We start from the raw sequence: 26,490 nt of genomic DNA, 5'->3' as shown, positions 1-26,490 counted from the left end.
GAAAGCACATTGTAATTCAGTTGCAAAATTGTATGCTGTGATGTACTCTGCAAATACTAATGTTACTGTTCTAGAGTCAAGGAAAATGCCTACAGAAACTAGGCCAAATATATTCATAACCCGAGTCTCTCTCTCTCTCTTTTTTTTTTTTGTAAACGTGGCTGGGCTAGCACCTGCAAATGTGAACAGAGACTCTAGGTGATGGTCAATGGTGATGTAACACCAAGACCCCATGTACAAAATGTGAAAAAATGGGTTGAAGATGATGTCAATGTATTTTTTTATCCACCACGTCACGATAAGCATCAACCTTCCTGCAATTCATAAGCCCATTTGTTCCCCTGTGGGATGTGCGACGATTGCAGGAGGCAGTCATCCAGCAGCCATCAGGGGTTTTCTAGTTAAGTCTAACCTTTCACCTTACTGTCTGAAATGCATGCCAACAGAAGCAAAGGCCTGCAGTGCTTTCTGTGGGTGTACCCATCGCTGCAGAAGTCCCACGAATGCTAACAAAAGAGTGTGGCTTACCATGACCAAGTGTACTGCTTCATGCAATGCATGTTCTTCTCCAGTAGGAACTTGTACACCAGTAAGTCAGACCACCTCTCTTCCCTATGGGCATGCTGGTATCATACGGTCACTTGTAGTAAGTCCCATAATCCAGCTCCTCCAGTGCCTGAGTCTGCAACTGACCTTGAGTCTTCTGGGTTATAGTCAGATTTTTATTGCTCTTTGCCATGGAGACAAACTCATAACCAATAACAGTAGCATGAATTGTAAAAGTTCTAGTCATTCTGTTGTTCCTTTAATATTACAAGTGAATAGTTTAGGATTGCTGATACTGAAATAAGGCATGTGCCTGCAGTGCTGGCAGTCCAACTTTGGGAATAAAATGGGTCATGAAAAATGGAAATGGTAGGACAGTATGCTGATGGGTTATGTACATTTATGGAACCATTCCTCATGACAAACCAGCTAAGTAAATACTAAAGCATATTTTAGGATGATAAGAAGAGGGTGAGTATCGCTGATGAAGGGAGACAATAGCAAAACCTCTTAAGGCTATAAGGCACAGCAGCCAGAAAAAAAATATAAGCTTTGGTCATCAGTCAGGGAGCATTCTGTTTTTTTGGGGGGGAGGCACACTATATCACAAGTGCTACAGGGAGGGCTGTATTAAGGGTATTTCAATGAGTCTGTTATTTTGGCAGAAATGTAAGTTAGGTACGTTGTAAAGAAATTTGATACTGTCAGCATGTCTGGCTGAAGTTTTGTACATAATTTCATATTAACCTGTGTATTACATGCCAGCATGACTAGCTATGAGATTTGAAATAAGTTATTACATGTTAATTAATACTCTGTTCATACAGGATGTTTAAAGAGTTGAACAGTGTTCTTTTACATTTCTAACTGCACATGTTTATGCAGGAGATTCTAAATTCAGACTGTCTCAGAGTCAGCTGATCTAGAGATGATGTCATTGGAATGTTTCCAGTTGCTCTGTGTTGACTGAAAGACAGGAAGGAACTTTCAATGAACAGCTGTTTGTTGATTTTCAAAACGTGAAATGAAAATAAGAACTGTAACAGTTGAGGCAGTTAACCTATTGTATAAAACAGCCTGCCATTTGAGATGTGTTCACAGTTGTGTTATTCTACAGAGCAGTGGAATAGCTGATGCCCAAAGGAATCACTGAGAACTGTAAACCAGCCTTTGCTCTGTTGTAATATTTAGTTTATATCACGGACAGTTTTCTTCAGTTAGAAAGGAAATTGTAACTAATTAGAGTTTTTCTAAATGTTGGATTTCTGTTCTTTAGTATTAATTTCATTTTTCTGGTGAATGAATTCTGTTTATGACTGGATGGCTAAGAAGTAGCCTGACGGATACTATGGTAAGACATTTTTAAAGTCTGTTGCAGTAGAAGTTGCTGACATACTGCTGAGACAGTAGATGCAGTGAGCCCTTTTCTTCACAGCTAAAAGTTTTCATTTACTTTTCTAAATGAAAGACAATGCAATTAGATACCTACTCAATAAGGGTTGTTTAATAAAATATTACTGTTTGTCTTCAAGGTCTATGCAAACAGCTGATCCTGCCAGCTCAGCAGCTTAATAAATTTAGTGTAGTTCCAGCTCCCTATTGAATTGTCAGCACTCAAAATGCCAAGTGCTGACAAGCTGAAGAAAAAGATCAAAAGCATGGGAGAAGACAGAATCTCGAAAATTGATATTTTCCTTTAAACCTCTTTTTTTAAAACAATCATTTTTTTTCTAATGAAGTCCTGTTAAGTGTGTGTGGGCAAAAGCACTTAACTTCTGTACTCTTTCGGTTATAGTACAGCTGTTTGTGGATTATTTTAATTTCTCTGGTTTTGTCTTTTCTCCACATCACACTACATTTATTTAGGACTGATTTTCTAGTTTTGGACAATTTGCCTTAATTTAAAATAAGGACAAAGAAAATAGTTAAGTTTTACCCTGAGATCTTACAAGCTGTCAGACTGAGCAGCTTGAGGTCTGCATGCAATGCTGGGCCTTTGTGTTATGTTAACAGGCTGCTGTGAGGAGGAAAATTGAAATATTGAACCACTGGCATCTATATTACAAGGGTGAACCTTTGCTCTTTTTGCCAGCAAGGAGCTATATTGATGTTTGCTTTTTTTCTTTTTATATTTAGTGGCAGCTTTAGGAATAGAGGCACTGGATAAACATAACAGACTCAGATCCTGATTCCAAATAATTGAAAATGAATTGGTCACCTATATCTGGCTATGAGTAAGCCAAGAGCAAAATAGAAACAGCTGATGGTTCAGATAACAGGGAAACAAATCCACTCCTTGATGACCTCATTTTTCTGCTATGTTAAAAAAGGTCTTTCTCCACTCATAAGCTAATGACATTTTCTCTGCTTACAGTAGTGTCTGCTGGAGTGTTTTCCTAAATTGGAATGTAAATTACCTTCAGAGCCAAGTTAAACTTCATTGCATGCTCCCGTTATCACAGATAATCTGTAGAGGATATTTAAATGAGTATCTCTGTTTTTCAATGCATCATAGCTGTGGCATGGGTAACAATTTGCCGAGTTCATTGTCTCATAGCTGACCTAAAACTTGTTTTACTTGGATGAATGGCAGCATTTTCTGAGGATGATATGCTGTTCCCCCTGTGAAGGACAGCCCACACCTTGAACCTTACCCTCCATAAAGATAGGCTCTCCAAGCCTAGTTTGAGGACTGTGTGGTCAGATTTAAGTGGAAGTAGAAAAAAATAGTCCCCGGTTGACAGCATTTTGCTTGTACCATCATAGACATTCCTTCAACAATATTAGCATGAGGGTAGAACATGTTCCAAACACTGGGCAGTCATATGTCTAAAGTCCTTCATGTGGGAATATAGGTGACCATTTGAAATGTTGGGATGCATTACAGCGAGTCCTGAAACACGGAGGCTGAATGGTCTAAAAAATGGACTTGCATCTACCATGTCTAAGATTGGCATTTTCTGGAATATTCCCTTTACTCTGAGTTATGATGATCTCTGCATCAGGCCCAATTTCCCTTAAGAGCACACAGGGCACACACTTGGCCCAGGGTCTGGATTTCTCGGACTCCCACTGGTACAGCTGTAGCGTTATGTCCTCAGCCGAGTGTCCAAGCCAAGCCCACCAGCACTCTCTCTGTGAAACCAGTGCTTCTCCAAGTAGCTGACACGCACACACACATACACACACACACACACACACACACACACACACACACACACACACACACACACACACGGGAAAGGCTGGCACAGATTTACCTGCTATGACCCCTTCTGCCCAGAGTATAAGGTGGTTATCACTGCCACCAGACACTCCACAATCAGGCCCTTAACAAAGGGTGACCAATTATACTGTGTACTATTAACACTAATGCAAATGGTAGTAGTTGAACAAGACAGCTAGGCCGTCTAGAGTGGCCCACACAGTGTCATCAAATAAATATAAGCACTCTCAAAACTTAAATATTTTCTAGAAAGGCCCAGCCACAATGAAAAGTTTAAATATATTTAATAATAATAAAGGAAAAGGAAAATACTAAATATATATTTACAGTAAACCACAGAGTTCAATTACAGGAAATGTTGAAAATAACACTGATGTACAGACTCATACAAATAAAGAAAAACAATCTCTAAACTAATCTTCATTATATTCCTGACTGAATCTAGCAGAATTACTATTGCTTAATAACTTACTTGATAGGTCAAGGCACCATGAAATATTTGAGCAGTCTTTCTAGTCAGGTTCCCCAAAACAGAATACTCAATACTCAGAGATTAATCCCTGTAAAATATAATATCTATGATGGCTTGCAGAATGACGTAATCTGGTCACCTGATCTAGGTTCTCACAGTATCCCCACTTTGAAGCTGAGACAGGAATTTAGCCTAGACAGCTACAATACACATCTAAATGTTTACGGCATTGACTAATTGTTAATTTTATCATGTCCCCATAAACTGGATATTGTTGGAACAATTCATGTGTAGGTACAGAAGTTACCGCTATTGCCTTTGTTTTAGCTTCATTAATTTTGTATCCCGAGAAGATTTGAAACTGTCATAAAATGTTCCACAACACTGTAATGCACCTTTCTGGCTTTGTCATGTATAAAATAATATAATCTGCAAATAGAACCAGCTTTTCCTGACTACCATACCAATTATATCCTTGAATTTCTGAGTCCCTTATTTTCTTTGCCAATGGTTGTAAATATAATGCAGACAACACAGGGAAAAGTGGACAACCCTGCCTGGTTCCTCTACTCAAGCAGAAGTTATCTGACAGGACCCCGCCCACTTTAATTTTCACCTCCCATCTCTTAACAGATTGTTTACATGGAAACACGAAGACCAGCTGCAGAATTGCTACCAAGTATACATGCATTTGCTAGGGAAAAACACCCTCATCATATTCAATATTCTTTTTCATTTACTTGCTCTCTCTTAAAATTAATCAAGCTAAGGTCCTTAATACAGCCACTTCCCCATGCAAGAATGAAAAAAGCACATTAATTTTAACTTTGAGATGCCTTTTAACTAGGCTTTTTTCACTTGCATTGCCTATATTTCTCAAAGCTGTATAAGACGAAAGAGACAAGAGGAGAGAAAAAGAAAAACAACAGCACATGTTTACAATCCCATTACACTTAAAGTAGCATGCAAAGAAAACCATACACCACCAATACAGAACTATTAAGAAAATAAACTGTTTTTCTTTATTTACAGTTAGCTTTTGTCCCTCTCTTCCCCTCCTCAAAGCATTTTTCCAAACATAAATGACATGAAGTTGGACATATACTTTAAAGTCCCCACAAATCCAAGAAATGTTGAAAAAGTCCAATATTTTCAGATTTTCTTGTTTTGTCATATTTTACAAATATAATTATTGCATTGTAGTCCCACACTGAGTTACAGGTTTTATTACTGTTCTTCTCCATCACCCAAATCCTTTCTTTGCTAGTCAATTATCGTGCTCCCTTCCTTCACTCCAACTTTTTCCGTTGAAATACTGGACAAGGTTTTACAGGTCTAGTCTCTCTGTGGTCTTTCTTACCAGAAGAACAAGAAGATGTTTCACAGCTCACTTTTTGTTGGACAAACTTTTGTATTTCCTCCTTAGCATACACTTCATCAAAAAATGATTTTGTCCCTCCAGGGAAGAATACTTTAAAGACAGCTGTATACAGCAGTTTGACTCTCACACTTGCATCTCAACATTACCTGAATAGTGGAATGAGTGTACTCCTCTTCTGCCTGGTGTACAGTGAACAATCATTCTCCACAAAACTCTTCTGTCTCCCACTTCTTCCATGAATTTGTCAGAATCAACTCCTTCTGCTGGTAAGATTGCATGTTTACTATTATAGGTCTAGGTTGCTTTCTTATAGCTAGGTTTATAGCATACACATGATGTGTCCTTTAAACTAACAACTCCCACTGCAGAATACTAGTCCAGTTGCTTATTTGTGCTTTCATAAAATTAATGCAGTCTGTTTCTTCCAGCTTCTCTGATATAGCTGAAAATCTCAGGTTTTCCCTATGTGCTCTGTCCTCTAATTCTAGTATTTTTTGAAACATCTCTTCCTAAGCAGTCTCATATTCAGCCAGCCTTTTCTTCATTTTGACCTCTGATTTTTTTGCAGCTTTATCATCTCATCTGAATATCTGTTCAAAGCTTCTTCCATTTTTTCCAGACTTTTGTTGTTTGTGTTGATATTCTCCATCAGTGCTTTGTTTAGTTTAACCAGGTCTGTATGCAGCTGTCTTATATCCTCCTGTAGGTTACTGGAAGTCATGTCTGAAGGTTGCATTGCTTTTTGCTGAGCAGCTGCAGAACTTTCCCCAGTCAGTGTTTTTTCATCAATTTTTATAGCTGATTTTTTTCCAGGTCTTCTGTATTTCTTTATTCATGGAATCCAGGCAGTGCACTTACTAGCCAGTTACTGAGATTTACCCATAAACACAAGTCTACTGGTCTTCTCTGCTGGGTTTCTGTTTTCACACTGGGAGAGCTAGAAAAGCTGTTACTCAGTGTGCAGTCATCTTGGAAGTCACAGATACAGATTCTTCAGAATGCCATTTGGGATAAATTCTGCCAGTGAAGTATTTCACCGTGCAATGGACCAAATTTTTTCGGGGTCTATATTAAATCAGCGAACGCTTAGAAAAGCAAACGCTGAATTATCAACTCCATGTAAGCGAAAGCTTACAATCCCGAACACTAAGAACAGCAATTTTTTTTCCCAGGGGAAAAAAAATCACTGTTCCAAAAAAGAAAAAGAAAAAACTTTACATAAAGTGGGGGGCTTTGCCCCCCACATCCCCCAATGTGGGGTGCTGTGCCCCCCACCCCCCCCGCTTAAATATACCAACTCCAGGGTTACACTCCAGTGATGAAAATGGCAAAGTACAGATGGCAGCCAAGCGATTTCTTTCCCAGGGAAAGAATTAGCTTATATGCCGTTTCGGTATTTTGCTGTTTCGCACTTTCAAGTTCAATCAAGATGCATTTGAAAGAATGCATCTTCGATCATCTAATAGGGAACCATTTTTTCGGGTTATCTATGCGCTATCAGAGTAGACGGAATTATTGTAGGGAGTAACGGTGAAGTTGAACATGACAGAACCCTCTAGAAAGTTCTAGACTGTGCAAGTGAAGTCAGTCTTAAACTGAATCCGCAGAAATGCAAATTCAAACTGAAAAAGGTTACTTAGGTGGGTCGTTTGTTTACCAGTTCTGCCTTATACCCAGATCCATCTAAGCAAGCAGCAATTCGTGAGATACCTGTTCCAGAAAATGTCACAACTTTACGTTTTCTTGGCATGGTCAACTATTTAGGAAAGTTCATCCCAAACCTGAGTGATCTTTCAGCACCGTTACATGAGCTGACACACAAAAATGTTAAATGGTTCTGGTTGGAACAACACCAAAGAGCATCTGATGTTCTGAAGCAGAAAATTGCCAATCCACCCACATTGAGATATTATGTTCACAAACCTGTAACTCTTTTGTGTGATGCTTCAAAGTATGGTCTTGGTGCATGTCCTCAAGAAGGCGTACCAGTAGCCTGTGCATCCAGAACTTTAACCCAAACTGAGATGCAGTATGCACAAATTGAGAAAGAGCTTTTGGCAGTAGTGTTCACTTGTTCAAAGTTCGGTGATTATATTTACAGCAAACCTATTCAAATAGAGACTGATCACCAACCACTAGCGAAAATTCTGAAAAAGCTAATACATACAGCCCCAGCACGCTTGCAACACATGATGTTAAAATTGGAAAAGTACAATTTCAATATTGTCTATACAAAAGGCATATCTCTATACCGTGCTGATGCTTTGTCAAGAGCACTCAGACAAACAACAGAACAGCATGATAATGAGAAAGCAGACTTTGAAGTCATGGAAGTCAGAAATTTTTCATCACGTCTTGATGAACTTAGAAATCATACAGCTTAAGACCCAATTCTCCAAAAGCTGAAACATGTTATCAGTCAAGGATGGCCAGCATGACAAACTAGTTTACCACTTGACATACAGAAGTATTTGACTTACAGGGGTGAGCTCATCATGATGGAAGATGGAATCATCATGAAAGGTCTTAAAGTGGTAATTCCTTCAGCATTACAACAGAAATATATCCAGATTTTGCATTGTGGTCACCCGGGTACTGATTCAACCAAAAGTAGAGCAAGAGGCGTAGTATTTTGGCCTTATATGTCAAAAAGATACAGAGAAGGAAATTCTAGCATGTTCAACTTGCAACAGCACTAAATCGCACCAACAAAAAGAACCACTTCATCTAAACCAAATTCCTGAACTACCATGGTCAACAGTTGCTACTGATATTTTCAAATGGGATGGTCAACATTACTAATTGTTAGTAGACTCTTACTTGAATTGGTTTGAAACTGACCTTCTTCCTAACTTTAACATCCTGTACTGTCATTACGAAAATGATGAGATATTTTTCTGTTCATGGTAGTCTGCATAAAGTTGTATCTGACAATGGTGCACAGCTTACAAGTCAGCAGTTCAAGAAATTTGCTGAGTCTTGGGACTTTGCCCATGTTACTAGTAGTCCTGAGTATCCACAGTCCAATGGATTAGCTGAGCATGCAGTTCAAGGTGCAAAGTACTTGTTGGAGAAACACAGGAGAGACTGTACTGATATTTTTCTTAACCTACTTAATCTCAGAAACATTCCTCGAGATAATTTGTTTGGTTCACCTGCTCAGAGATTGATGTCCAGACAGGCTAGTACAACTCTTCTGATTAGCAAAGAATTATTGATTCCAAATGCAAAGAACAACAGAATGGTCAAGACTCAACTTTTGAGAAAATGACAGTCACAAAAGTTGTACTATGATAAATCTAGCAATCCTCGCATACCATTAAGGCAAGGAGACATTGTGAAAATGCAAGCATCTAAAGGATATGGCCACGTTGGAACTGTCAAAAATATTTGTGAAGAAGCAAGATCTTACATGTATAAATCTGATGGAATGGATTTCAGAGGGAATCGAACACAGATATTACCAGTCTACGAACCAGTGACACAGTAGATTGCCTGTGCCAGAGACTTTATTTCTAAGTGATTCTACACTTGTTCGAATTCCAGTGGTCAATGTAAGTAATCCTGATATAATTCCCGAAGTTCCTTCTGTAAAAGAATCCCCAGAGACTGTCCCTGTTGCTAAACCCAGTCAAAGTTTTTATGTGACCAGATCGAGTACAATTTCCAGACCCAATCCAAAATACGCGGCAACTTGGACTTGAATTCATTTGTTGTTATATGTTGATGTGATATCCAGCTTGTAAAATATCTTGTTCTCCTATTGCATGTCGAACAAATCAAAGAGGGAGGATGTAAATCATTGTGTGTACAGTACCTAGTCAGCCACTGTAGCTAGGTAGCACATGCAAGATCTGTGCCATTTTGTATAGTCAGTGAGAGTGAATGCAGGCATGAATGGAGATGCACATGCGAGTGTGTCTGAAGTAATGAGTCAGTCAGTTAGCTTAAATATATGTTCCAGTTGCAGCTCCTGATATGTTTATGTACAATAAACAATTTGAACCCATCACAGTGCCATCAGTGAATCATTTGAATACAAGAGACATGCTACAAGAGCATATAATATATGAATAATAAACAGGTATACATCTTATATCAAGACAGGAGGCAACATCTGTACTGTCAATATGCTGAACTTTGTTTTGATAAATGTTTTCAAGTTTGGGATATCTAAAATGGACATCTACTGATCTTCCCTCTCTGCAGTCAGGAGTCAAAATGGTAAGCATGCATAAGGAAGGAGCTTTATTTATTTATTTTATTGACTTAAACTTTGTTACCTGGACAAGTGAACTGTCATGGGACACTTTTCAGCTCAATACAGGCTGCAGTGGCAATCACAATGAGAAGTAAAAAATGCATTTAAGAATGCAAGGAAAAAAATAATACTGCCACTAAGGCATTTGACAAAGATTGCATATATAATGCATAGCCAAGGTGTGACAGTGAATAAGTAAAACAATAAACAATTACAAGAAGGCATATATTACTAATGCTTAAATATATATAATAGTAACTTCATTATGAATACAGAATTGTATGTAAGCATATTGCCCAGTTCACCATGCTCTAAAATGTAGTGTAATGGGCTAGGAATCAGGTTATGAATGTTGCATGGCTATACAAAAACAAGTGCAGAGAAGGGGGTAATTATATTTTCATCACTTGTTCTAAGGTAGTGTCTAGCAAACTAAACCTGCAAATTTTGAAATGGAACCACCAGTACAGTGGAACCTAACACAATATGTGTCATTTGTTATACTACCAAACAAAATGGGGAGTATATCTCAATAAAAACTTCAAAAAAAACAAGTACAATTTGATGTAACACCAAGTCCTTGCAAAAGAAGTGGATGAGAGCCGAATAATGTACAGAAACTTTTTAATGGGCAATAAAACAAAACAGAGGTCAAGCGTTTTCATCCTTCCAACATCAAGGACTTCATCAGAACTTACATACATTAAATTCTAGCCATTATTTATACCACAATCCTAAAAACATTTGACACATTTTTACCAATCAATACAAGCCTTATTAATCAATTTAAATACTTAAAATTAAAAGCATAATAAGTATTAAAACCTTTTGTAAATATGTAATAATAAAATAACATAAGAAAGAAAAATGAAATATCTAAATCTATTCCAAACATTGTTAAAAATTACTTAAATAAACAAATTCATACTTGTAGTTATAATTTAGCTGCACATAATTTCAATACACTGCAGTGTCAATAAATCCAGGAAATATGCAAGCATTTAACCTTATCTGCCATAAAAGTTCTCTATATTCCAGCCTGTGCTCCCAGTATAAGACCAACATTAGGGTTGTTGGACTGAGGAAATGTGTTTTGTGTACACAATGTAAATACATATACGTAGGACAAAAACTGATGTAAAGTTCTTATGATGGTGAAGTTTACACTGAACTGTACCTGTGACTGTAGTTTGAAAGGTGTTGTTTATACAGCATTTTGCAATTCTTCCCATAGCTATTATGTGGGCAAAACTGAACGTGCGTTAAGAAAGAGAATTTATGAGCACTGCTATGACATATGTAGTCTAAGTGACAAAAATGCACTTTACAAACACAAATTGATATGCATACAAAACACAAGGTTTTATTTTGTTATTGTACAGCAGATTCCAGTCAGCCCTAGATGTGGTTCATGGGAACTTCTTCTTCTTCTTCTGGCTTTTCCTGGTTAGGGGTCACCGCAGCGAATCATCTGTCTGCTCATGATTGGCAGTGGAGTTTTACAGTGTTGAATTTCCAGCCCGATACCCAATCTTCGACGGAAGGCACACACACTCATGCCGAGGGCCAATTTAGAGTGTCCAATCCACCTACAGCATGTCTTTGGGATGTGGGAGGAAACTGGAGCACCCAGTGGAAACCCACGCGACCACAGGGAGAACATACAGACTCCACACAGAAGGCATCCCAGCCGAGGATCGAACTGGAGAACCTCTTGCTGTGAGGCAACAACACTAACTGCTGCACCACCATGGCCACCCTGGGTGGTTCGTGGGAACACAGGTTGGAATATAGAATGGGGGACTGTGCCAGAAACTTTGGCCAGCTCAAGGTATGGTAATGGCCTTTTCATTTTTTTTTACTATGTTTTACAACAGTCTCCAAAAAAAGGTGATAGAACAACAAGATCACTTTTAGAACTTTACAGTTGCAAAATATGAAAAAACTAGAGGCAGTGTACAATAATTCAAGTTCTGTAAAATCTTACTAGCATATACAAATGATCTTAAATCAACCAGTTTCACGGTAAAGTCACAAAATCTTCAAGATGTATTATAAAAAGACTAAAATCCATTTAGAGAGGCAAACGTGCTAAATGTAATGTTTGTTCAAGAACAAATAATCTGTCATTAAAAAAACTATAAACATAGTAAATGAAGTTGTAGTTGATAATACAGCATTAACTAAATATCAGCTCAGTGTTCCTCTTTTAAAAAATACTTGCTAATATGGCTTTGACCAGCATTGAGCAGTAAAATAGTATATTTCAGCTAACATTAAAGGATATAGATGAATGGATTTACAATTTTACAAAAGTATTGGAACAAATACGTCCATTTCCAAACTACCTTCCATAAACACTCAAATAGGAGATAAATATCCATAGTTAATAAACAAATAGATTAATCTTAGTTTGCATAGTCTCTACAACTAACATGGTGTAGTACAAAGGTTAAAGTTCCGACATTTCGTTCAGAATATGAGACTTAGAAATCAGACCCAACTGAGGGCCAACTCCATATTCCCCTTAATTTGGTCCTAATACTACAGTGTCAGTGGTCTGAAATTTAAAATTCTTTCATGTTGTAATCTCAGGTAACTGCTTGGTAACCCATTTTAAAAGTACTGGTAGTTTTACTTACATAAGTGGCACTGCAAATGTAACTGGTAAAATGGACAATGCATGGATTACAAAAGTTAATAAAGCAGTTAACAATATGAGAGCTAGGTGCATTTTACCATCCTCTGGCTCTGCCCCTGCACTAACCCTGGGTAGGTACTCATAGACTAAACTGTAATTCCATACTTTGTACCCTTCAGCTACTTCCCTCCCATCTGTTTCTCACAGCCCATCTTCTCTATACTGTCACCCACTCACTGTAACTGACAACTACCCCCCACTTTCCCACTTACTTCATACTGTTTACATTCACTTATAAAATCTTCCTTTCCCCTCCATCTCCTCCGCCTTCACACTTTCAATCACTTCCAGTCTTTTGATTAGTCTTTAGTCTATTACACCAGCTACGGACTAGAAAAAAACAACTAAAGCATAAAAGGGTGCTGCTTTTCTGCAACTTTGTATCTATTTTATGTCTTTATTATAGAATTGCTTACTGAAGTACACAATGGCACTGGTCTGTATACTGAAATATGCTCATCTTCCTTTGCTTAAAACAATAATCTCCATCTGTGCCTTATTGCACTATATGCAATGATTCCATTACAGACTTTTCAAAATACTATTGAATGACTTTTCTATACCTTGTATAAACTTTTATAAAATGTCTTTATTCACTAGCATATGGAGACACTAGTAAAATGCTGTTTTTTTTTCTACACTATGTATAGATCTTTATCCAATATGTATCATTTGGAGATTTTTCTTCCCAGGCCTCTGCCAAAAATATGCCTAGTCAGGCTTTCCAGGTCAACAAATGCAATACACAAATATATAAAGCTGCTTATTAAGTTGATGTGATTGCAACACACACACAAACTGACCTCAATGGTAACAGCCTGTTAGAAAATCCTGCTTAAATTATCAGATAATATCACAGGATGAAGTGCAGAGCCTCTCCTCAGGGTTACACTGGAATATGGATATAATTTCCTTCATAAAGTCTCACTAGCCATGAACTCATTACAGCCTAGTGGTAACCCCCAAGCATTTCTGGAATTACAATGTACTCACACCCCAAGGCATCAAATATTACTTGGTATAGGACAACTGTGTCAGGGCCAGCCACTTAGCAGTGTGAATATTGGCTTTAGATGATTGTCACTGTTGAAGTGACACCCCAACCCCATATGCAAAAATGGGAAAAGGGGTTGAGGCTGGTTGGCTGGCTGGATGGATGGATATAGACATTAATAATACTAAACTCATGATAAATACAAGGTATTAGGAGATTTTATCTTAAAGGTTACATGATCACAAACAAAAATGTATTGATATTTGACCTCTGTGTAGTCCAGCTAACGACATATTGAATATTATATGTACATCATTTATTTGTATTGTAATAATGTTCATATTTCTCTAAATATCTCAACAGTCAAATGACAAACAGAACTGCTTAGCTTCATATGAAAGCTCACAGCCATATGAAGAAAATGCTGGGTGTGTGTGTGTGTGTGTGTGCGTGTTGCTTGAATGGTTACTTAGACATCATAAGCTGTTTATAAAACATTATAAATGAATATCTACTGCATTTAATGTGAGTCATAACATCCAGTTTAACACCTACAATTAAATGAACACAGCCACTGTAAAAATTGTCTCTAGATGATAAATTCACTGAAAAACTTGTTATGCTCTGCATTTTAACAAAATGTAAATTATCTTAGCCCCTGATGGCTGACACATGTATGCAGAGTGTTGGACCTGAATGTGGCTAAAAAAACACCCCATTCCTATCTGAATATTAACAAAGCAGCTAAAACGTCTGTGTCGTCTCTGAAGCCAGCTGCATTCTCTTTCAGCAGTTCATAAGTTCTGAATACCAGTGTTTTAGGCCCTAGGGCTGTCCAGAAACACTGAATCATTAAAAGAAGATTTAAAAGCAGTATAGTCCATCCAGGTATCAATACTTGTTTTAAATGTGGCCACAGTATTTGAGTGTCTAATTTTTTGGTAATTTTTCCAGATTCTAGGGGTCTTTTGTGTAATAAATGTATTATGCCTAGATGTGTTATAACAACCAATACAAAAATTCAAATTATTGTGCCTAAATCCAATAGAATTGGAATACAGATCTACATTCAAAACTGCCCAGGTTGTTTCACCCCTAAATGCAGAATATGCTAAAATAGTTTTCTGCTAAAATTTCTTTACTGTAATGTGAAGAGGTCGAGTCTGAAACATCTATCCATATAATTCAAGTCACTAATATTTGAAATATGTTTAGTAAATTGGTAGTGGACAGACTGTAGTCTTTGAAGCTGAATATTAGAATAACTGCAAAAAAAGACTGTTATATTCCAGATTTGTTCTTGTATAAGTGCTATACAACATGACCATATTCACTTCTTCTCTTAAAGAGATGGCTTTTAACATTAAAATCATCTTCATCGAGGCTTTGCTTCTAAAATATTGACATGTTTTTGAGGGACAGATTATTGGAAACAGTTACTCCCAGATAGAGTTATATTTGTCATTTAGTGCTTGATGCCAGTCCCTGATATAGTGTCCCACCTCCTCAGCTCTTCATGTGGTGATGAAAAAAAAAAGACTGCAGGTTTTACTGTAGCAAGCCAATTGCTACATTTGTAACAAATAGCTTCCAACAGATACAGGCACATCCATGCCCCCCTCAGCTCTTCAATGGAAGAGAAAGAAAAAGGACTTCTACTTTTTTAACTGCAGCAAGTCGATACTGGCTTGCTACAGCAGAGCTTAAAGCATACCAGATTGTCAATATGCTGACCAGAGGCACAAACATACTGGACCTGGACCTCACTAATATGGGAGAGTGCTGCACACCCCCTAGTGTAATGTTTTCTTTGCTATGGTCAGACCACAAAATGGTCTCCTTTGAATTAAAAATAAAGCCAGGAACCCCAGTTAACCCTGGAATGTTCAAGAACTACTTTAAGGCTAACTTCCTAATATTAAGCGATAACCTGGCAAAATTTCAAGTCCCCATAAACCCTGAGAATTCTGCTGCCTATGTGTCACTGTTCATGGAAACACTATACAAGCATGTTAATACTGCATAGAGGCAGTTGTACCCACCAGTAAGAAGTACAGAACTAACTCACAACATCAATAGGCTGTATAGCAGAAGGAAGAAAATCATGGGAAAAAATAGGAGGTGCAGCACCCAACAAGATAAAAGCACTCTCATCAAACTAAACAAACAACTCAGAGGATAAAAAAGTCTACCAAAGCCAAATTTGAGTTAAATTTGGTCTCTCAGGCCAAGGACAACCATAAGGCGTTCTTTAGCTATGTCTGCAACCTCAAAGGCAATACACAATCGTGTGAGGGGCTCATTATTAATGGAGCCACCTATACTGAGCCAGAGGATATAGCAAACCTGCTGGTAGACAAATTCAGCTCTAACTTTATCCTCCCAACCTCCCCTACTATTGCTAGGGAACACATTCTCAATGCTCTAAGGTCAAGAACACTCCATCCATGAGCCAAGAAAGTATCCCATGATGCCTTCTAAATAGCATGAAACATGACCTATCATGCCCTCTGGAATTGCTATTTAACTGTAGCCCCCAAACAAACTTTGTGCCTCAGGAATGAAGAACAGCAATAGTCATCTCTCTGCACAAAGGTGAGCCATCTACAGAGCCTGTAAACTACAGTCCCATAAGTCTTACTAGATACGGAAAGCCATGGAAAGAATTATTATGGACATGATTGATAATGACATAGGAAACCTCCAAACACTGGACCCAACCCAATTTGGTTTAGTCAAGGGCAGGTCATGCCTAGTCAACCTAGTGAACTTCTTTGAGAGGCCCACCAAAGCAGTGGATGAAGGCAAAATTTTCACACTGCCTTCCTTGACCTGGCCAAGGCATTAAACACAATACCCCACTCAGGCATTGTTGACAAACTGAAGAGGTTAGGTATAGACCCTTATGTCACTCGGTGGATAGCCAGCTGGTTCACAGACAGAACTCAGAAAGTTAGAATTGGGGAGTCTTCCTCTACAAAGAGGTCAGTTATAAGCAGAGACCTTCAGGGATTGGTCCTGGAACCTCTTCTTTTTGACACTGACTTCTGTGAAGTCAAGGTTAATTCAGAGGCCTCTGGCTGACTACATTTGCAGATGATTACAAATTAGAAACATTCATAGAATCCACCACCGACACTAATGCTCTTCAGGAAGGGCTGACACACATATAACTTGTGTCAGACCATGAACAAAAGCTAAATGCTAAGACGTGCATAATATTATCCTTCTGGAAGTCATCCATGTCTGGTAACTATCATATTGACAGCATACCACCTAACAGCTGACCCAGTTGTCAGGGACTTGGGGACACACCTAGTAATTCAGCCTTTGACCACCATCTGTCTACAGTAGTGAAAGAATCATTCTACATTGTGCAACTTATAAGCAGTAGTATGGCATCCAGGTCAAAGGACATCATTGTTTCATTGTATCCAGCATTCATCAGATCTGTCATTGAGCATCTAACCAGGCACATCCAACAACTGACGTGCCCATAGTTCCTCACTAAAAGAAAACAGGGTGTACGTAATGTCCTATACAGACCACCTCAGAGCTCTAGTCCTGTATTTTGTCTCCTACATGATTTTGAGGGGAGATCTATACCAGGCATACATGGCATTGTCAGACCCCACCCTGATGGACCTCCAGTATATTTGCAAAACAATTAGCACCAGAATTACCTGTTGTGAATACTTAAACCTTGTCTGTGATATAAATAGGACCTGCTGGATAGACAGATATGTATCCCAAAGACTACGCCTTCTCTGCAACAAGTTCTCCATACATGTGAAGCAGAGTTCCTCCCTAACCCAATTCAAGTGTAGCATGGACAACTAGATGGGGGATAGGAAATTCATCCCTGGTTTGCACCTATGTCTCTAAGGGAAACAGGCAGCCTGTAAATGTTTCATCTTCCAGGGACCTATTTCTAAATATTTCATATCCCAAGCCCCTGCTTACACGTATCAAGGGTACCAGAACTTGTCAGAGATTTGGGATGCATGGCTAGGCTTCAAAAGGTCCTTGTGGTCATTAGCCTAGTGCACACCTGTGAACCTATGAATACAAATTGATGAAGTACTGTTGAATGCAGGAACAGCACTTTTCAATCACCCCCTAACATTTTGTGCCAGGGGTGGCTGTCCCCTTCACCCCACTCTTGCTATGTTTCCGATCCCAGATCTTTGAATTCATTGGCCTCAGTTAAGATAGAGCCTCCTAAAAGTATTTTCTCTCTTTTAATATAGTTACCAAAAAAATTACATTTCTGTTTCCTTAAATTCAGACCAATATCAGCTGCTCATAATGATGTATCATTTAGATGATCATTTATTAGATTATAGTCATCCTTGGCGACAGCCAACTAACATATTTACTAACCCAACAGGATTTTCTTACAAGAAAAATTGAGAAAAGATTGAACAAATAATGGGTCAGTACAGAACCCTGTGAAACTGCTGTAGGATTTAGTAGGTAGTAGGAATGGATCCCTTGAATATTTAAGTGCCTTAAGACCTGTCTAACAATTCGAGATCTAATTCATTATGAATTGAGATTGCCCTGCTAATCAGTTTCAGATCCAGTTACTCAAGTATGGCTCAAACTTATAATTCTTTAAGGCACTTGTAATCTGGTGCAAAAGCGTATTAAAAGCTCTAGCAAGGTCTAAACAGATAATACTAATGTCCAATGCCAAAGAAGCATGGTCATAAAACTCAACCTGATTAGTCAGTGTAGACCTCTTATGAGTAAATCCATGATGATGTATATACATACAGTTTTTGCTACTATTAGTATAACTAAAAAGATAACAATACATCTTTAATAACATTTGCATAACAGTGGGGCCAGGCTGATAGGTCTATAATTATCTATGCCCTACTTTTCGCCTTTTTTACATTGTTATACTGGAAGATTTTTTCCATACATCTGGAACAGAACTATTTCTTAATATTCCATTAAAGATACTATAAATGACTGACCTTAGCTTTATGTTTAATATTAAATATTCAAATAGCTGGCATTATCCAGCCCCATGGAAGCTGTTCTCCCAACTCTAGCAAGAGACTTAATAATATAATAGGTAAATAATCTGATTTTAAAAAAGGATCCTTATTGAATTCATTAGCAATTTCCTTAGAAAGATATGGTGTACTGTCAATAACGTCAATTCATCTTATATTTCTCCTTGTACTAGTTTCACCATTAATATAGTTATGATTTTTTTTTATTTTGTTGACTATTACATATATATATATATATATATATATATATATATATATATATATATATGCATACAGACATTTCAGGCATGGGCAATAATGCCCTTTTAGCCTGTCAGTATCCCAGAACAGTTATCCCTATAATAAATGTCCGGTTTGTTCTTAAAATATCTAAACTAGTGCTTTCTTTAATTTGGCAGTCTATTTCACACATCAGCTACTCTCTCAGAGAACCAATTAGTACACTCCTCATTCCTGCAGAATCTTCTACATGGGTTGTCTGATGATTCTCTACTACTTGTTGATAACTCCAAACATTCCTAGAGGCAGTTGTCTCTAAATGACCTATATACCCGAGTAATGTCTCCTCTTAAATATCTACATGAGACACATTACAAGTTTAGATATTTTATTCTTTCATAATAACTTACATTTTCAAATCCATGGATACCCTTGGTATATTCCCGCTGTACTCTTTCCAACTTACTCATACTTGTTTTCTTATAAGGTTGACCATGTTGTTATTCCATACTCAAATTTGCGTCCAATGTAACTAACAACAACAATTTCATCATTTCTGATTTCCAACATTTAATAAATTTTTTATATAACCTGTTGTTCTATAACTGTCTTTAACCAATTTGTTGATAGGATTAGAAAAACACAAAGATAGATTTACCCATATATCCAGTCCCTTAAATGAATCTACAGTTTCTATCGCTGTGTGCTGTATTAAACAGTCACCTTTCAAGCTATGTCTCTCAAATCTCATCTGCCTAGTTTTTGATGTATTTATTAGCATATTACTGTCCTGCGCCCAAATGGTCAATTTAGTCAACTTACTTTGCAGGCATGCCCTATCTGTAACATATGTAGACTTCTGCCCATTTTCATGTTATCTGCATACAGACTGCAGAACACCTCAGATGAAAAAGATAGAACTGAAATATACAATCTAAACAAGTATGGGCTTTGGATAGAGCCTTGTGGTGACCTTGACTGTAACCTAGAATTTCACCTGTCCAATTGTTGCACGATAATTGCTATGTATTTGTAAGTCATTCAGCTATATTTCTTATAAAGAGTATATGAATACTCAGTTTTCTAATTTATTGATCAGTGTTTTGTGTTTGACTCTATCAAATGCTGAAAGTTAATATCTATATAAATTGCATCATAGTACAATGTTTCATTTACAGATGTTATTATAGTGGTGCAGTGGTTGCAGCCTCACAGCAACAGGTTCTCCGGTTCGATCCTCGGCTGGGGTGTCTTCTGTGTGATGTCTACATGCCCTCCCTGTGGTCACGTGTGTTTCCTCCGGGTGCTCCAGTTTCCTCCCACATCCCAAAGACATGCTGTAGGTGGACTGGACACTCGAAATTGGCCCTAGGCGTGAGTGCGTGCGTGTGTGTGTTTTCTGTGGAAGGTTGGGTGCCGGGCTGGCAACTCGACACTGTAAAACTCCACTGCCAATCCTGAGCGGACCGGTGATCTGCTGTGGCGACCCCTAAATGGGAAAAGCCGAAAGAAGAAGAAGATTATATTGTTATAGAACATCATGTTACAGGTGGTTATAAATTTATTTTCAACACATGCATGCTAAATATATGGTTTCGAGTCCCAACCTTTCCAATTCTGACAATAATTTTTACCATATAACCTTCTTAATTATTTTTCCACAACATGAAAATAAACTTATGGGTATGTATGACCATGGGTTTGTCCTACTATCCTTTCCCTTAAAGACAGATTTAACATGTGCACATTTCCAGTCTTTAGTGATCTCCCCATATTTAAATGACTTAATGAATAACAGATATAAATGTACTAGTGTTTCCAGGTCCCTAATACTAATTCTGTCTCCTCCCTGTGCTTTGTTTGAGTCCAGTTTGTATATTTTATTTTCAATATAGTCCAGTTTGATTTCAGTAGCTAAGATTTCTGGGATGTTACTAAGACAAGTTATCACCCCCTTTGTGGAGCCAAACTACTTAGCATAAGATTTCGTAACTATATCTATAATCTGTGTCTGAGAATAAACGTTAGAAGCTACACACAGTTTATCAGTTTGTACATCTTTACTCCTACGACATCTTATGTATCTATAAAATGTTTCCTATTATGTTCAATATCTTTAAATAAAATGCCTTCAAAATTTTCTTGATCTTTTCTCACACTATGTTTAGTTTGTCTGTTCAGCTTGTTTATTTCAGTTTTCAAAGTTATACCCATTGTTCTTTCATATGCGAGTTTCTCCCCAGCCAAGAAAACCTCAGATTTCCAACAATACTATTTAATTTTTGTTTATTCCTACAAGTGGAATGTTTTTATATAATTGACAAGTAATCTCTGTGGTATCCCCGAAGTCTCAAAACAACCCACTAAAGTGTAGTGGGTCCAAAAACAAAACAGTGTAAGAAACTTCTCTGTGTGGAAGATTTTCAGTCCATATATTTCTAGTTAATCACTGTTTATTAATCAGATAAGACAACAGTAGTAGAAGTAGTGAACTTAAACTCGTCTTAAGTCAAAACAAAACAAAAATAATAATAGAAAATATATAATTGTACAGCATTACTAAGTATTCAAAAGTAATCCAAGCAAGGCAGGCAGTCTGTTTCCAGTCGAAAATCCTTTATTAAGTACACAGACAAGCGATCCAAGTAAAACAAAAATAGAGTAATAATTTCCTCACAAACTTTCTAAATATATATATATATATATATATATATATATATATATATATATATATATACTTTTTATCAGGCATGGGAGTGGTTTATTGTGCTGTAAAACAAAGTGTTATTGGTACACATGTTAAATTCACATCCCTTCCCCCATCAGTGTGACATTCGAGCTGGTCCTGCCCTACTTAGTAGCTGTCATAATAATATATAACCCTTATGTACTTTAAATAAAATTTATAATGATGTGGTACCTCTTATTTAACCAGATTATTAAGTAGATTATTAAGTCTGTGATTTTGTCCAAGTCAATATACTACATGGCTGGAAATATATCTACCTTAGTTCATTTGGCAATCAAAAAATATATATAAATATATACATATACATGTACATCCAGTGCACTTTTAATTGAACAGTAGTAGTTTAGTCCAGGCTTCCTAAAAGAGTTCAGCTTTAATTGCCACATGAGTTCATGTTTCTCCAGAATATTCGGGATGTCTCCTTCAAGATCACCCATGTCTATATGATCCAGGATCTGGAACTTAAAACCTGTGTGTCTTTTATGAAGAGAAAGGTGTTTGGCTAGTGCATTATTTTTACATCCAGAGCAGATTTCTGACAGATGACATGAAATCCTATGCTTGAGTTTATTTACAGTCTTGCCCACATAGAATGCATCACATTCATTGCACTGTGCCCTGTAAATTACTTTTGTAGTGTTACTCTTGAAGGAGACATCCCGAATATTCTGGAGAAACATGAACTCATGTGGCAATTAAAGCCAAACTCTTTTAGGAAGCCTGGACTAAACTACTACTGTTCAATTAAAAGTGCACTGGAACTTAGAAAATTGCCACATTGTTTACATAACTAACTGTATTTTATTTTATTCTACAAATTGGTTTTAAATACCATTTTAAATCAGTTGAAATTTAAGTATATATTTTGTTTCCATCATCATACATACATTTTTTTTCTTATTTTTATTTTTTTCTGGTTATTTTTTCCACTTTATTCAAAATGATGTGTAATAACAATACTAACTAATTATACAATTATATATATATTTTTTATAGATTGTTTTTACGGTTCTTGTACACAGACCTAAAGAAATCTAGAAGGACGAAAGCGATCTTTGTTAACAATAGGTTATGAAAATAGAAATTGATTTTTACATGCAAAATGTATATGTATATATTTATATATATTTTTTGATTGCCAAATGAACTAAGGTTGATATATTTCCAGCCATGTAGTATATTGTCTTGGATAAAGTCACAGACTTAATAATCTACTTAATAATCTGGTTAAATATGAGGTACCACATCATTATAAATTTTATTTAAAGTACATAAGGGTTATATATTATTATGACAGCTACTAAGTAGGGCAGGACCAGCTCGAATGTCACACTGATGGGGGAAGGGATGTGAATTTAACATGTGTACCAATAACACTTTGTTTTACAGCACAATAAACCACTCCCATGCCTGATAAAAAGTATATATATATTTAAAAAGCTTGTGAGGAAATTATTACTCTATTTTTGTTTTACTTGGATCGCTTGTCTGTGTACTTAATAAAGGATTTTCGACTGGAAACAGACTGCCTGCCTTGCTTGGATTACTTTCGAATACTTAGTAATGCTGTACAATTATATATTTTTATTTATTATTTTTTGTTTTGTTTTGACTTAAGACGAGTTTAAGTTTGCTACTTCTACTACTATTGTCTGATCTGATTAATATACAGTGATTAACTAGAAATATATGGACTGAAAATCTTCCACACAGAGAAATTTCTTACACTGTTTTGTTTTTATATAATTGAAATGCATGTAATGTTTTCTTACAGAATGATATCAATTTTGATGACCAACAATAATTTAACTTTAACGTTTTCATATTAGAATATCTATAACCAATAAACAGTTGACATGAGATGCACAAAATTTTCTCTAAATTTGAATAACTATTGTCATGTTGACTACTTGACAAATATTGCATGTAAGTTACTGATAAACTATTAATAATATTATAAATTATAAGCTGATAATTATTTTTTTTAGTGTGGAAGGAAATCTGAGGGCAGCAAGAAAAAATGCCAAAAGACAAGGAGTTATGATCTGACATACCTAATGCGGGAATGACCAGGACATTTTCAATAACTTCCTCAAAGTTTGTGATCATTATATCCAGAATGTACTGGCTAGCATATATTAATTAGCTGCCTGAAGCCCAGAAGGGATAAGAAGTCCAAAAAATCTTTCTATAATTGCTTTCTTTTTTAACAAGAAACATATTTTTGAAGTATCACTTATGACATAGGCAATCATGCATTTATATGAGCAAAAACAAACCATATTGACTTATCGAAGTTGCAAACCTTATACAACACATATAATCTTCCATACAGACATTGTCAAACAGTACATAGCTCATTCAGTTCCTGCCTTCCCTTAAACCTCATTCCTCCTCCAAAACATAATTCTGCATGTTTTGTTCCAATTCCCATTTTTTATGTAATTTGCTCCTACCCTTTTCTAAAGCTCCCACTTCCAGTTCTTTTTTCTTTGTTACTATATTCACTTCTTCTAATACTGTTGGTTTAGACTTTAATTTTCATTTTCTAGTAATTGCTTTTTCGGGTCACCAGAATTAATTCTAGCAAGGCCTTTCTAGGTCTAAACAATTCTGAATCTGTCAAAATCAAAAGGCCACAGAACAAATCAAAAACAGCAAACTGGAACGAGGACTGTTGTGGGTCAGCAAGTTTAAAATTCCACAAACAATGTACAAAAACGTTATAAATGAAGCAAATCCAGATATAAAAAAACCTTGTATTAAACAAACATTCAAATAAAATGTTGTAAGCGCTTTCATCTCATAACGTAATGAAACTTCATTAGACAAACAAAACTAACATCAGTAAAGTTTAAATATGCAACAGAAGACAAACTTCTCATTTGTTACAGCCAGTCAATAGTACAATACAAAAAATAATGCATAACTCATGGGTTCAATGTTCTTGGAGTTTTAAAAAGAATGTGTTAAAAGTAGTATAATAGCAAGGAATCCAACCCAGGTCAGCTGCTTGAAAGGCAACTGTGCTCACCACTATACTACATAAACAGCACTGAACATGATAGATCAAATAAGTAATACATAAATTTCACATCAAAAACACTATAAATTGTATAATAAATAACAATATGATAAATAAACAATAATAAACATTTCAAATATGTAGATACAGTTAAATATTTAAAATGTTAAAACTAACTTTCATGTGCTTTTAGTCTTAAAATACTAGTTATAGAAAGGTAGTCATTCAAACCTGGCCAGTAATTAGCCTTTAGGCTTAACTGTCAGGCTAATTCCATTCTCTCCAAAATAATAGTCCATGGTCCACCCACTTCTCCTATCTTTACTATATCCAGTACAAAAAAAAAATAAAGGAATGTTCTGTATACTCCAGACAGTGCCCTGCTAAAGCACTGGTTTCATCTTTTAATCTTATAGCTATCAAATGTTCATAAATACATTTTTTAACTTCCTCTCTGTTTTACCTATGTAAAAGCATACACATGCACTGCACTGGGTGCAGTACACTATAATAAAATTTGTCGTTTGGTTGAATTTAAAACCATTAATCAAAACTTCCTCAATTTCAAGAATGTAAGGAGAATAATTACAACACCCAAACTTGTTCATGAATCCTGTGGATTTAAAGTGTGGTGTGCTTTCTAGTATGTCCTTCAGATTCATTCCTGTCCTACACACAATAACCGGTCCTTGACCCACTACATCTCTTATCTCTTACTCTTGCTGCAGTATCTGTCAGTTTTTTTTGTGAGATGTATTTAACTTGCTTACTATTTGTACTGAAACTAGTTATAAATGAGCATGTAAATTCATTAATTGCCTGCATATTGTGTTCTAAAAAGTAGGCAATGTATCTGCATCCACCCTACCATTTGTATCGCTTATCCTGTTTATCCTTTTTTCAAATTCAATATCTCCTTTAAACATGTCATATATGAAGTTGTATGGGTAACCTCACTTCTGAAACATGTTTTTTTAAGGTCTCACACTCCTCTAAAAATAAATCAAATGTAGAGACCATCCTAGCAGCTCTTACAAATTGACCTTTAATGACAACTTTCTTCTGGTGTAGTGGAATTCTGAATCTGTATCACAGCTGAAAAAAATGATTTCTTTAGTTACACCAGTTTGCTCACTCAGTTTTTCAGACAGAATAATAATTCAGGAAATTTTTAGTCTGCCAACTCATTACACTCCCAAAAAATATATTCCCAATTACCTCTTCCTTCCCCATCACACCTCCAACATTTACAGTCATTCCTTTAGTTACACTAATTTGCTGACCCAGTATTTCTGACAGAGTAATCTGAAGGAACTTTTTAAAGTCTGCCAACTCATTACACTCTTCTTCTTCTTCTTTCGGCTGGTCCCGGTTAGGGGTCGCCCCAGTGAATAATCTGTTTTCATTTCTTCCTGTTCTCTGCATCTTGCTCTGTCACACCAACCACCTGCATGTCCTCTCTCACCACATCCATAAACATTATCTTAGGCATTCCTCTTTTCCTGTTACCTGGCAGCTTCATCCTTAGCATCTTTTCCCAATATACTCTGCATCCCTCCTCAGCACATGTCCAAACCAACATAATCTTGCCTCTCTGGCTTTGTCTCCAAACCTTCCAAACTGGGCTGACCCTCTAATATACTTATTCCTAATCCTGTCCACCCTCGTCACACCCAGTGCAAATCTTAACATCTTTAACTCTGCCACGTCCAGCTCTGACTCCTGGCTTTTTGTCAATGCCACTGTCTCCAACCCATATAACATAGCTGGTCTCACTACCCACTTGTAGACCTTCCCTTTCACTCTTACTGGTACTCGTCTGTCACAAATCACTCCTGACACTCTTCTCCACCCACTCCATCCTGCCTGTACTCTCCTCTTCACCTCTC

General features: G+C 36.8%; 1 protein-coding gene across 1 annotated transcript in view; it reads right to left on the bottom strand.

Moving 5' to 3' along the window:
• The window catches only part of HDGFL3 (HDGF like 3), a 248,427-nt gene that overhangs the window by 65,669 nt on the left and 156,268 nt on the right, over window positions 1-26,490 (bottom strand). The gene's annotated exons all lie outside the window — the stretch shown is intronic.

Source organism: Protopterus annectens, chromosome 7.part0 (assembly GCF_019279795.1).
Source record: "Protopterus annectens isolate FY-2018-M chromosome 7.part0, PAN1.0, whole genome shotgun sequence".
Lineage (NCBI taxonomy): Eukaryota > Metazoa > Chordata > Ceratodontiformes > Protopteridae > Protopterus > Protopterus annectens.
This window is presented reverse-complemented; position numbering and strand designations above follow the sequence as displayed.